This window comes from Rattus norvegicus, chromosome 1, assembly GCF_021556685.1.
Source record: "Rattus norvegicus strain SHRSP/BbbUtx chromosome 1, alternate assembly SHRSP_T2T, whole genome shotgun sequence".
Classification (NCBI taxonomy): Eukaryota; Metazoa; Chordata; class Mammalia; order Rodentia; family Muridae; genus Rattus; species Rattus norvegicus.
The window spans coordinates 235,060,718-235,072,709 of record NC_141534.1 but is presented as its reverse complement, the minus strand read 5'-3'; the positions used below and the strand labels follow the sequence as shown (position 1 = coordinate 235,072,709).

Sequence of the window (11,992 nt, the reverse complement as noted above, 5' to 3'; positions counted from 1 at the left end):
AATTTATAATGTACAAATAAATGAAATAAATTGAAATCAAGAGAATTCATTAAGTAAATGACATTATTATTTAAATTTAGATAGAAATAGCATTTAAAATAAATGAATGATAAATAATAAATATCTGATACTTTTTATGTGTATGTGTTTGTGTGTGTATTCACATATATTTCATTCTTTTTTTTTTCTTCAAAATGTGGCCTCTCCTTTTCAGTTCCTCAAACCTGCTGTGGAGTGCGCCCTCTGGTGGTTCATATTTTTAAATAACCCCACCTGCCCCAATAGTGACTATTCTGGTTGAAACCTATCTCAATTAAAATAAAAAACCACAATTTGGAGGCATTTCCTGGATGTGGCAAGTCAGGGTGATTTCCAGGAATTTTTAAGGTATTTCTGGTTTGCATGTGCATGTGTGATTTGCATGTATACTTTCAAGAACATTCGGGTTGATCTGTTTGCCTTGAAATAAAACCAGTTAGAGAACATGAAATGGACAAAAAAGTGTTTCTGGTCCAGCGGCCCAGAAGCATCCACTGTCCTGTTTCTGTGCTAAAACACCAACCAGAGGCAACTAGTAAAACCTAGTTAGTAACCTAGTTAGTAAAACCAACCAAAGTTGCTAGTTAGAGTCAGGAAAGGAAGAAGTCAAGGGTGTTTCTTAGCTTTTTCTGGCTCTGGCAGCTGGGTACACAGTGGTAGTGTTCACTGATTTGAATTCTACAGTGGGCGAGGGTTTGTGGGAGTTGTGAAGAGTCCAGCTTGGGACATGCTTGTCCTAGACCAGTGGCTCTCGACCTTCCTAATGCTGTGACCCTTTAATACAGTTCCTTATGTTATGGCTGACTCCCAACCACAAAATTAATTTTGTTGCTACTTTGTAACTGTAATTTGCTACTGTAGGAATCGTAATACAAATATCCGTGTTTTCTGGTGGTCTTAGGTGGGCCCTGATAAAGGGTCGTTTGACCCACAAGTTGAAACGTGCGTTTTTAGATGACCATGCGAAGAAGTCAGCCTGTGCGCTCACTGAGTTTCCATCTGAAGTTCTTTCTGCTGCAGTGTGGATGCTTTTCCTCCAGACGGATCTTGAACTTGCAGATGGTGAAGAGTGGGTGCTCCCAGGGACCTTCAGTCATGGCTGCACTATTCTGGCCTAAAACATTTGGCTGTGGCATCTCTTTCGATGATGCTATATGAGAAATAATGCATGGAGGAAACCCAGTATTCCCTTTTCAGAAAACATCTCCACGCCATACTAATGTTATTCTTGATGCATACATGCAAAGGCCCTCAATGCATGCTGGGCCGAATTGTTGTTAATCAACAATCTATTCTTTGAGTGTCTTCTCCAGAACCATTTATTACAACACAAATGGAAGGTTTAGAGTGTAGAAGGCAAAATGGCACCATTAGTATCTCTTATAGACTATGTATTGAGGGCCAGAGGATCCCCTCGTCCCGCGCCAATAGAGAGCTCAGCTCACAATCAGTTAATATCCCCACTAATGGGGCTCAGTGGCAGAGGTTGCTCCCTAGGTGCTATACCAATGAGGACACAGTTTACACATTAGAATCTCATCAGAAGGAAACATTGAACAGCCCCCAAGCCAGGGAAATGGCAGCAACTGCTAGCTCACATGCTGCAAACCTACATCCTCAAAGGCACAGGCGGGCACCAGAAGTAGAGTGAAGCTTATTGCTGGAGACTCTGTATGCTTTAGATGAGAACACAGAGAAGTGGAGCTGAGGCTGAACTAGAAGCTCCCTGTTGGCAAGTGTCCATACTGCTGGACAGTATTGTGTAGGCTTCTGGGAGGGAAAGTCAGCAGTAGCCTTTCTCAGCTATGGACCCTGTCTTAGGGTTTTCATTGCTGTGAAGAGACACCATGACCAAGACAACTCTTATAGGGACAACATTTAATTGGGGCTGGCTTACAGGTTCAGAGATCCAGTCCATTATCATCAAGGTAGGAGCATGGCAGTGTCCAGGCAGGCATGGTGCAGGAACTGAGAGTTCTACATCTTCATGTGAAGGCTGCTGGGAGGAGACTGGCTTCCAGAGAGCTAGGATGAGGGTATTAAAGACAACACTCATAGTAACACACCCATTCCAACAAGGCCACACCCTGGGTCAAGTATATACAAACCATCACACACCCTGCAGGTACAATTCTGACACAAAACCCCCCTCCCCAGACAAGGTATGCCTACCCAGTTGGATCTGTGTCCTGCTCTGTGGGAGGGGCTACCCATGGCTGGGAGGGTCACAGGTTTGAGGAATGTACTGCCGATGTGTTGCTAGACGGAAATGTAGCCAAATTGCCTCCCAGGTGAGTGTGTTTACACTGGTAGACAGTGCCGCTGTGAGCTTTGGCCAGAAAAGCTTCTACATTGCAGAGAGCAACGAATAATGCAGAATCTCACAAGTGGTCAAAGTGCTGAGAAGCACTCTCTTTGGCACAAGATTACAACCTCACAAAAAGACACAGGGGGTGGGGGTACTAGTTGTTAGGAAGACAGAAATCGGCAAGAGTTGGAAGGAGTGAGATTGGGCAATGGGGGGTTGGGTATGATTACATGTTCTGCATGCATATGTAATTGTCAAAAGTAAAAGACGTTGGTGAGGAGTTGTCCTGAGGAGGAGACTGAGGAAACAGGGCAGCTGAGGAGAAGCTCCTGACTCCAGTACAGGGCAGCTTTGGGAAGATTAGTAAAACGCAGATCAGTTCAGTAATGGGTTCATATCAGTGTTAAATCCCCGAATGTGATTTCTGCACTGAGTCCTTGTTCTGTAGAGAAACGTATTGTGCTTGGACCCCAATATCTGTAGTTTGTCTCCAGTAGCTTCAAGCAATAGTGAAACTGCTGAGCATCTACACATGTATACATAAATATATTAAAATGTGTTCATTGATAAGTATACACAAAAGTATACCGACATTTGTACTCAGAGGTTTTGGATTACACATATAACTACATTACTAAAGTTAAAAAATAAAAAGGGAAGGCACAGCTGTCCAACTTACACACAAGCAGGGGGGGGGTGCTAACCACTGAAAACCTATCCAACTTATCCATTGTTCCCTCCTTAAGGTCAAGCATTGTAAAATTATTTTTTCTAGCCTCTAAATCCCAAATTGATGAAATGTCAAAATAGGAAACAGACAAAGTCCTAACCTCGCGCTCTGAAGGCTCTTAGGAATGTACAGTGTCTGCTGTAAATCGAAAGCTTGGAATGTTTAGAGAGGAATTCACTTCTTTTGAATCCAGGTACACAAGTAGAAAGCTGCCCGCAGGCACTCTTGGGCCCCGGTCACTGTGGGCAGCTCCCATGGCCAGCTGGCCATCTGAGAAAAAGCTGGAGTCTCATGCATCAGCCATTCACAGGGCAACGCCTGCCATCTTAGCAGGTCCCAGAAGTCAGAACACCGCAGTGAGCTGAGGAAGCACCCCTTCCTGCTCTGCACTATGACCTCTGGAGCTTCAGTCTCTACAGCCGTGTCCTTGCGATCCATCTGCCCTCATAGTGGCCTCCTCCACCTCCACCTCCTTTCGTCTTCTCCTTACTCCTGCAACCTCAGGCCAGGTAACTGAAACTCCACCTCTCTCTAGTCCCCTCCCCCCCCAGTAATTGGATGTCACCAATTTATTTAAACAATAGTTTCAAATTGGGGAACAATGTTACATAGCTTCACTCCTTGACCCTGAGGATCTCCTTGTTGGGGACAACCAGGTCTTGGGGTACAGAAATTAGCATTTGAATGCGTGGCAGCATCAGACCCACCCACTACATCGAGGCACTCCTGTCTTCTAGCCATGTCACCATGCACAGCTTCCTGAGAAGGCACTAGCTGTTCCTGTTGTTGGAGGCAGGAGCCACATAGATGTTCTGAGTTTGAGATCAGCTTGTTCTTTGTAGAGAGTTCCAGGCTAGTCAGAGCCATGTAGTAAGACTGCCTCATTTTTTTTCTTTTGCCCTAAATGATATAACAAAAGGGAGAGGTCACATACATTGTTTAACATGTGAGTGCCTGCACTCTGGACAGCCTAGTGCACAAGAAGAAATCACTACCCCATGCCAGCCCTCAGCTCCCCACATTTTCCTCCCAGCTAAATGTTTCCATTTCCTTCTTCTGTGTCTTAGTTGGCAAGGGTGCCAAGGGAACATATATTAACAATAAAAAGGGAAGCTAGGACTATCCAACCAACACATGAGCAGAGAGTGTCTAAATACTGAAGACCTAGCCGTTGTTCCTTTCTTAAGGTCAGATGTTATCTTTTCTAGTCTCTAAATCCCATCTTGATGAAATGTCAAAATAAGAAACAGGCAAGGCCTGACATCCAGCTCCTGACACCCTGCCACTCTCCAGTGAAGCAGAGTGTGCCCGAGTTTAGAGAGAAGTCCAGCCAAAAGCAACAGTGGCACCCAGCCATGTGTTGAATGGTCACAAACCATGGGTGCATGCAGCACCTGGCCCAGCATTTGGGGGTGATCTTCTGAAGGACTTCTTCAGGACTAGGCAAACGCAGGCCAGTAGGCTGTCCACTGAGCTCTTGTGAGAACTCGGCTGTGCTCTCATAGTACTTGGCAAACCTGGTGAGTCATCAGTGATCAGCCAGGGAAAGGATGACAAGGGTGTCATATGATGTCCCAACTGGGGGGAAAAATACCGTGTCATGGCTTGAAGATTCTAATCCACTATTTATAGTGAGGGTGACTGCATCTGCTCACTCACTCACCACTTCTTTGTCCCTGCGTGCTGATTAATAATGTCCCCGCTAAATGTGTCCCCCATTGGGATGACACAGAACGCCATCATCCCAAGTAGTTCTGTCTCTTATCGCTGTCCCAGAAGACCTTACAGAAGTCATTGTAGGGAGGAGAGGTTGATTTTGACTGACAGTTTAAAGGGGACAGTCAGTCATGGTAATAGGAGTGGCTTGATCTGTGGCAGAAAGAGATCGTGGCTAGGTTTGTTCAGGAAACAAAAGGTGTGGGCTGGAAGCAGAGAGCTTGAGATAGGAACAGGGCTAGCCTTCAACCCTCAAGACCCATCCCACCTGGTTATATCACCCAGCTCTGTCCTACATTCCATAGGTTGACATGCCCTGTACCAGATATGCGTGCCAACTTGACTCGAGCTGGAGTTATCACAGAGAAGAGAGCCTCTGTTGAGGAAATGCCTCCATGAGATCCAACTGTAAGGCATTTTCTTTTTCTTTTTTCCATCTTTATTAAATTGGGCATTTCTTATTTACATTTCAAATGTTATTCCCTTTCCTGGTTTCTGGGCCAACATCCCCCTAACCCCTCCCCCTCCCCTTCTATGGGGGTGTTCCCCTCCCCATCCTCCCCCCATTTCTGCCCTCCTCCCAACAATCCTGTTCACTGGGGATCAGGTAGGCTCTGAATGGGTGTTCCTTCAGTCTCTGTTCTAAACTTTGCCTCCCTATCACCTCCTAAGGGTATTCTTGTTCCCCTTTTAAAGAAGGAGTGAAGCATCTGCATTTTCATCATCCTTCTTGAGTTTCATGTGCATCTTGGGTAATTTGAGCTTTTGGGCTAATAGCCACTTATCAATGAGTGCATACCATGTGTGTTTTTCTGTGATTGGGTTACCTCCCTCAGGATGATGCTTTCCAGTTCCATCCATTTGCCTATGAATTTCATAAAGTCATTGTTTTTGATAGCTGAGTAATATTCCATTGTGTAGATGTACCACATTTTCTGTATCCATTCCTCTGTTGAAGGGCATCTGGGTTCTTTCCAGATTCTGACTATTATGAATAAGGCTGCTGTGAACATAGTGGAGCATGTGTCTTTGTTGTAGGTTGGAGCATCTTTTGGGTATATGCCCAAGAGAGGTGTAGCTGGGTCCTCAGGTAGTGTAAGGCATTTTCTTAATTAGTGATCAAGGGAGGAGGTCTCACTGTGAGTGGTGCCATCCCTGGGCTGATGATCCTGGGTTCAATAAGAAGGCAAGCTGAGCAAGCCAGGGGAAGCAATCCAGTAAGCAGCATCCCTCAGTGGCCTCTGCATCAGCTCCTGCCTCTGGGTTCCTGCCCTATGTGAGTTCTAGTCCTTGGTGATGGACAGCAGTGTGGAAGTGTAAGCTGAGTAAACTCTTTCCTCCCCAACTTGCTTCTTGGTCATGATGTTTTGTGAAGGAATAAAAACCCTGACTAAGACAGTACCTAAAATAGCACTTATGTCAGTGGACTGACGGTTTTAAGCACCTTGGAGCCTTTGATGGACCTTTACCATTCAAAACATAACATTATAAATCCATTAGCAGCATCTTCACACAGATATGTGTTCTTAACATTCAGAAAGGAGTTTACCCTCGCTCCAGAAAATCTAAAGCACTTCCAAGCATTTCAGAACCATAAATGCCGGATTTCAGAAGACAAAGTAGATGCTAGAGTGGCTTTTTCTCTCTGAGATCACCTAGCCATCTTTGAGGTGATCCCCGGCTTCTCACTGGGAAGCCAGCAATTCCATTCCTTGAGTTGATTCCAACTGTTCCCTGAGGTTAAGAGAATAACCATGGCATATTTTCTCTTTTCCATCCCATCAATATGCTTCTCCTAAAACTCCCTCCCCACATCTCTCACTCAAGAAACATTATTCTCTGATAACTATGAAAACTGAGGCTAAGGGCAAGAGCTTTCTGGTGCATTGGCAATCACCAAAGTAAGAGTGAGGTGATCAGAAACATCAACTCTGCCACTTACCAGCTCCCAGACTTGGAAATGTTCCTCTAGTCTATGCCCCAGTTGATATACTGTTGATGATAGTCTCCCCACCCCACCCCATCCCCAGCCCCCAGCGCCAGTGAGGCTAACAGCAGGTTTAAATGAGTTGGTAGGAAGCATCTTTTGATATTCAGGCAATAAAAAGGCCTTGACCCTGGTTCTGTGGCTCCTTACTGGAGTGAACAGAGGAAAACATATAAGCTAGAGAGACATGGACGGATCTGCTTGGCAGATTTGACCACTGAGTGAGTTTGGAAATAATCAAAGAACAGAGTTCTATCGCCTAAGATACCCATTACAAACAACGGTCAACCATCCTTTCCTAGATGCATGGTCTAGACACCTGCCTATGCTCTGTTTCTTCTTTGTCAACAGAGGCCAGAACGGACCAGCTTCGAGTGCACCAGGAGTGAGTTCAGTGGCTGCTACTCCGAATGCTGCTCAATAGCACAGTGACCAAGAAGGAAATGACACTCCTGGCTACTCCCTCATTCCTGTGGGACCCCAGAGCATTTCTATGGCCATGCTACTGAAGAGCATTGCCTATGACTTCTTTGGCCAGTCTATCACCAATCTGTTGTTGTTGTTGTTGTTGTTATCAAAACAGATTGAATACTTTAAGGAGCCAGAGATCTTTACTGGATTGGATCTATGATCAAAATACAAATTAGACTTGAACAGAGTCCTTTTTTTTTAAATTCCAACTTTTCTCACTTTCTTTAGCTTTTCTTCTAATGTAAATCAAATCCCTGGGAGTATAATGACTTTCACCTAATACTGTATGGGTCACACAGTCTTCTCTGGATATGGTGTTGACTCTGCCAAAGGAAAGAGGACATTGGCATTCTAATTACTGGTGGGAGATTCTGGAAAGACACCTTTTAACTTTGAGCATATTTATCAGTCTTCTCAGCACTGATTGAAACCTGCCATTCAGTCTTTACACAGCTACCAGGAGCATTAAATGATGTTGATGCAAAGACTTCAAACACTAACCTGAAATTTCAATCAGATGCCTGAGGATGCCAAGCAGGTGACATCAGTGTGTCATCTGAGTCATGTGTCACCCAATAGAGAATGGTAGTGCCTGTGCAAAGACATTCAAAGTCAACCATTTTTTAAAAAGTGATTTGGGCAGAGTGAAAGAAAATGTTTTTTTGTATGTGTCAAATTGATCTGTATTTGAGTGTCTGTGTAGCTTCATATATGTTACTGAATCTCTTTAAGGCTTAACTTTATTCATCTGTAAAATAAAGGTTATGCTATGTTTCTCCAGTCACGAAGATTTTAAAACAATGAAAGTTCATTGCCAGTCATTAATGAATCAGATTCAATTTCCCCATGTAAACAGTTTGCTCGCTTCTCCTCCAGAGAGCATTGTTTCCTGTTGATTCCCTTCTAAGGTGCTGAGGTAGCTAAGTGTGTGCTGGGACTAGGACAGTGTTAGGAAGAAGCATGAGGACCAGGTAGTCAGGGAAGCCTGCCAAGACTGCGCTGTCTTTGTCTTTACACTCCCCTTTGTCTGAGAGCTTGTCATAGAGGCCCGGCCCCAGAGTGGACTCTCTCTTCACACAGAAGCACATACCAATGATGTTCAGAAACCAATGTCTGTCTGTCTGTCTGTCTGCCTGTCTGCCTGTCTGTCTGTCTGTCTGTCTGTCTATCTATCTATCTATCTATCTATCTATCTATCTATCTATCTATCTATCCATTTATCTATCATCTATCATCTATCTATCATCTACCTATTATCCATCTATCTAATTGATTATCTATCTATTTATCTATCTATCATCTACCTAACTACCTACTTACCTCCCTACTCACATTTCATATCTACCTATCTGTACGTTTTTCCACTAAAGATAGCTACCAATTCCTAGGAGGAAGCACTGACATCCCTAAACCAAGGCATCCCACTCCAATATTAGATTATCCAATAATACTTTATTTGCCTTAAAATTTGAAGGAAAAATTCATACTTTCAAGGAAGAAAAAAAGAGTGAATACACACAAGCGAACAAACAAAGAACTCCCTTTTCTCTAAATTTGGGGCCAGACTTTAATTCCTGTTTCTTTCATGATCATAGGGAATAAAATATACCCATCCTATCACATGGTTTTCTTCATGATTTTTCTCATAGTTTCAAAATAGTCTGAAGTTTCATGCCCTTCTTTCTTCAGTCAGAACAGTTTGTGTGTTTTCTCTAAGTCTGAGGCTTGGTGTAACGTCCAGGAGAAGTAACAGTGGGTGTCTGTGCCCCTGTCCTCATGCTGTGACAAAATGCCAGACAGCAGCAACTTGTCAAACAGGTCATCCGGTCTCACACTTTCACTACCCATCATAGCCCACCACAGTGGGAACGGCCTGTGTCGAGGGAACGGCCTGTGTCGAGGGCACGAGGCAGCTTCTTCTTACGCTATGAATGACCAGAAGCAGAACCAGAATACAGGGCTCAAAATCGCACCCCCAGGGACCCACCACCCACTGCCAGTCTCCTCAGCCCCTAAAATAGCAGCAACAGCAAGTATCCAGGTGTTCAAACGCACAAGAATGTGGGGGACATTTCAGGTTTAAACCAAAAAAGAACCCATGCTGAATAGTGCTGCCAGATTCAACATATGAATTCTGAGTTCAAGATAAAATCGAGTACACTGTTAAGATGCACACGCTCCTTCTACATGGTCACTATATTTAACTTATGGGGCTTAAGCAAACGGCTTTACCTGAAACCTAGATTTCACTGACTGTATAGTATTTCAGTCTGTAACCCTAAGTCCAACCCACAAGGTAAAGTCCCGGCGAGTGGCAGCAGTCTCTCTACAATGTCCAAATGCTGTGAGACTGTGGAGGGAGCATGGTTCAGGGACTGATTTCTGATCTACAACGCCAGCATTCCCCAGGGATGGGAGAGCATCTGGTAGCTCTCTGGTCTTCCAGCAACCTTCATCTCAGCATCTTCGAGACAGACCACCAGGAGAAGAAGAAGAAAACCTTCTCCTCCCTCGTGCTGGTCGAGAAGCTACAGGGCTTCTAGAGCTGAAATATACAGTACAATGAAAGAGGCGCTGTCCAATGAGATGTAGGGATAACGTATCATGAAAATCTGGAGCTGTGTGTGACTTTATTCATACATGGACACTATTTAAAGGACAATTTCTCGTCTTCCCATCGTTTTAAAGATGAAAAGACGAAGACACAATGAGTTGCCCTTTGGAATGAGATGGAAATGTGTGTATCTCTGTGCCTAAATGTGTAGCATTTCTAGGGAGGGAGTATGTTGACCAGATACTAAGATGCCAACCTAAGCATCAGATCTTCTCTCCGACTGTCAACCATATGCAGATGGCAAAAGGGAGGTCCTTCTTCAGCGAGAGGAGCCCTGGGAACTGAAATGCTGGAGTACCGTTATGCTGAGAGGCCACACTAATGAGTTCAACCATTTGTTTCTCTCAGCAGATCTGGTCCTGAGGCTTGTGGGGAGTATGTAAGATCCAAAATGAATGTGTTATTGACATGGATAAACCCATGTCAAGGAACTCAATGCCTCAGACCCATGAGAATGAGAAACCCTTCCCCAGTGAGACTCAGAGGGATGGCACAGCCTTCATCCGGTCCAAGTGTGAATGTTGGTGGTATGAGCAGACGATTTCAACCACGGCTTCCTCCTCAAGGATGACTTCCGTCTGAGACTGCTCCCTATAGAGAACCCCTACCAGGATTAGCTAAGCTTGCCTTTTAGTTCAGCTGTGTGCCATAAACCCATCCCCGTGTTCATCTGTATACTACAAACCCATCTCCTCAATTCAGATATTTAAAATAAACACGTTGAGTTTATCAGTTGCTAATGGTAGTAGTGTGTTCCCATCCGAGCTCATGCTCGTCCAGTTCCAGCTTTTCTGTACATGTGACGGTGTTTCTATCCTTTCTGCATTGCCTTGTTACTCAGGTTTCCAGAGCCGAGCCACGCAGGACTTTGCAGAGCCTTTTAAGGGTTAATTCTCCAGCTCTCCTTTCAAATCTCCCAAAGAATTTCAATGTGTTGACAGGCTCATTAGTGGCTTCTAAATTCATGACATTTGTGAGAGGAGTCCTCCTAAGAACTGGAGTCTAATTCTTACCCTCTGCACCAGATGTCTCCTGGCTTAATTAGCCATTAGAGGTGTGTGTGTGTGTGTGTGTGTGTGTGTGTGTGTGTTGTGTATGGTGGGCCAGCTTAAAGCCTCACCTTCAAGAAACATGAGGTGCTTCCAGTTGTCTCATAACTTGACTTCATCATAAGAACAAGACAGGCCAAGGGTGCTGGAGGATGAGAATCCCTGGAGGAGAATCCCCAGGCTCAGTTCTTCTCTTAGCGCCAGGACCACTCCATGAACAGCAGGTGTCCTCAGACACAGGACGACAACAGGAGCTCAACTAAATTGGACTGATTTCATTTTAAAGCCAATAAGCTTGGAGTTGTTACACAGCAACGACGCACCGACACTTCTACAAATGTCCACATCCTTCCAGTGCATTTCTTCCCCAGGCCAGCAAGATGATTCAGCAGGTAAAGGTGCTTATTGCCAAACCTGAGGATCTGACTTTAATGCCTAGAACCCACGTGGTGGAAAAGAGAACCGATCCCAACAAGTGGTCCTCTGGCCGCTGCACGCCACACAGACACACAAATTCATCCATAAATAAATGAGTGAAATAATAAACAAATTCCTTTTCCTGTAAATTCTTAAGACTGCAAAAAACAAACAAACAAACAAACAAACAAACAAAAAAAAACCCTCTAATCGAATTCATGTTTTTCCTGCTCATCTCCCATTTGTTTTGAAGAATGAGATCACACCATGTGTCCCCTTTTGTGATCAATTTTATTTTTCTTTATGACCAAATTTGAGCATCTTCTCCTAACAATAAATCAGACCCAGTAAAGGAAGAAAATCTCCCCAAATGCTCCTTGAGTCTTGGCCCAAATGAGGTCTCTCTATGAGATCATGGCCCCTGGCCAGATGTCATTCTCAAGTTGGCCTTCCAAGATCTGTTCTGTTCAGCAGGAAGTGTCCCAGTCCATGCTGGGTGGCAGAGATATTTTTCACAAAGGACAGAGCTGTGCCTGGTGTGCCACTGTTGACCTTTATGGAGAAAGAAAATAGTGATTTTTATCCACAATGTCTCTCCTCCAAGTGTTTAAAAACATACAGGTGGGTGTTCTTATATTGTATTACAATGTTCTCTTACATT

The 11,992-nt window shown here is 44.3% G+C and overlaps 1 long non-coding RNA gene across 1 annotated transcript; it reads left to right on the top strand.

Moving 5' to 3' along the window:
• The first annotated feature begins 3,278 nt into the window (after nucleotides 1–3,278).
• On the top strand, nucleotides 3,279–8,031 carry LOC147997080 (uncharacterized). Its single transcript, XR_015653109.1, has 2 exons — nucleotides 3,279–3,586; nucleotides 7,132–8,031. It is a non-coding gene; the product is annotated as an uncharacterized LOC147997080 (long non-coding RNA).
• Nucleotides 8,032–11,992: the final 3,961 nt, after the last annotated feature.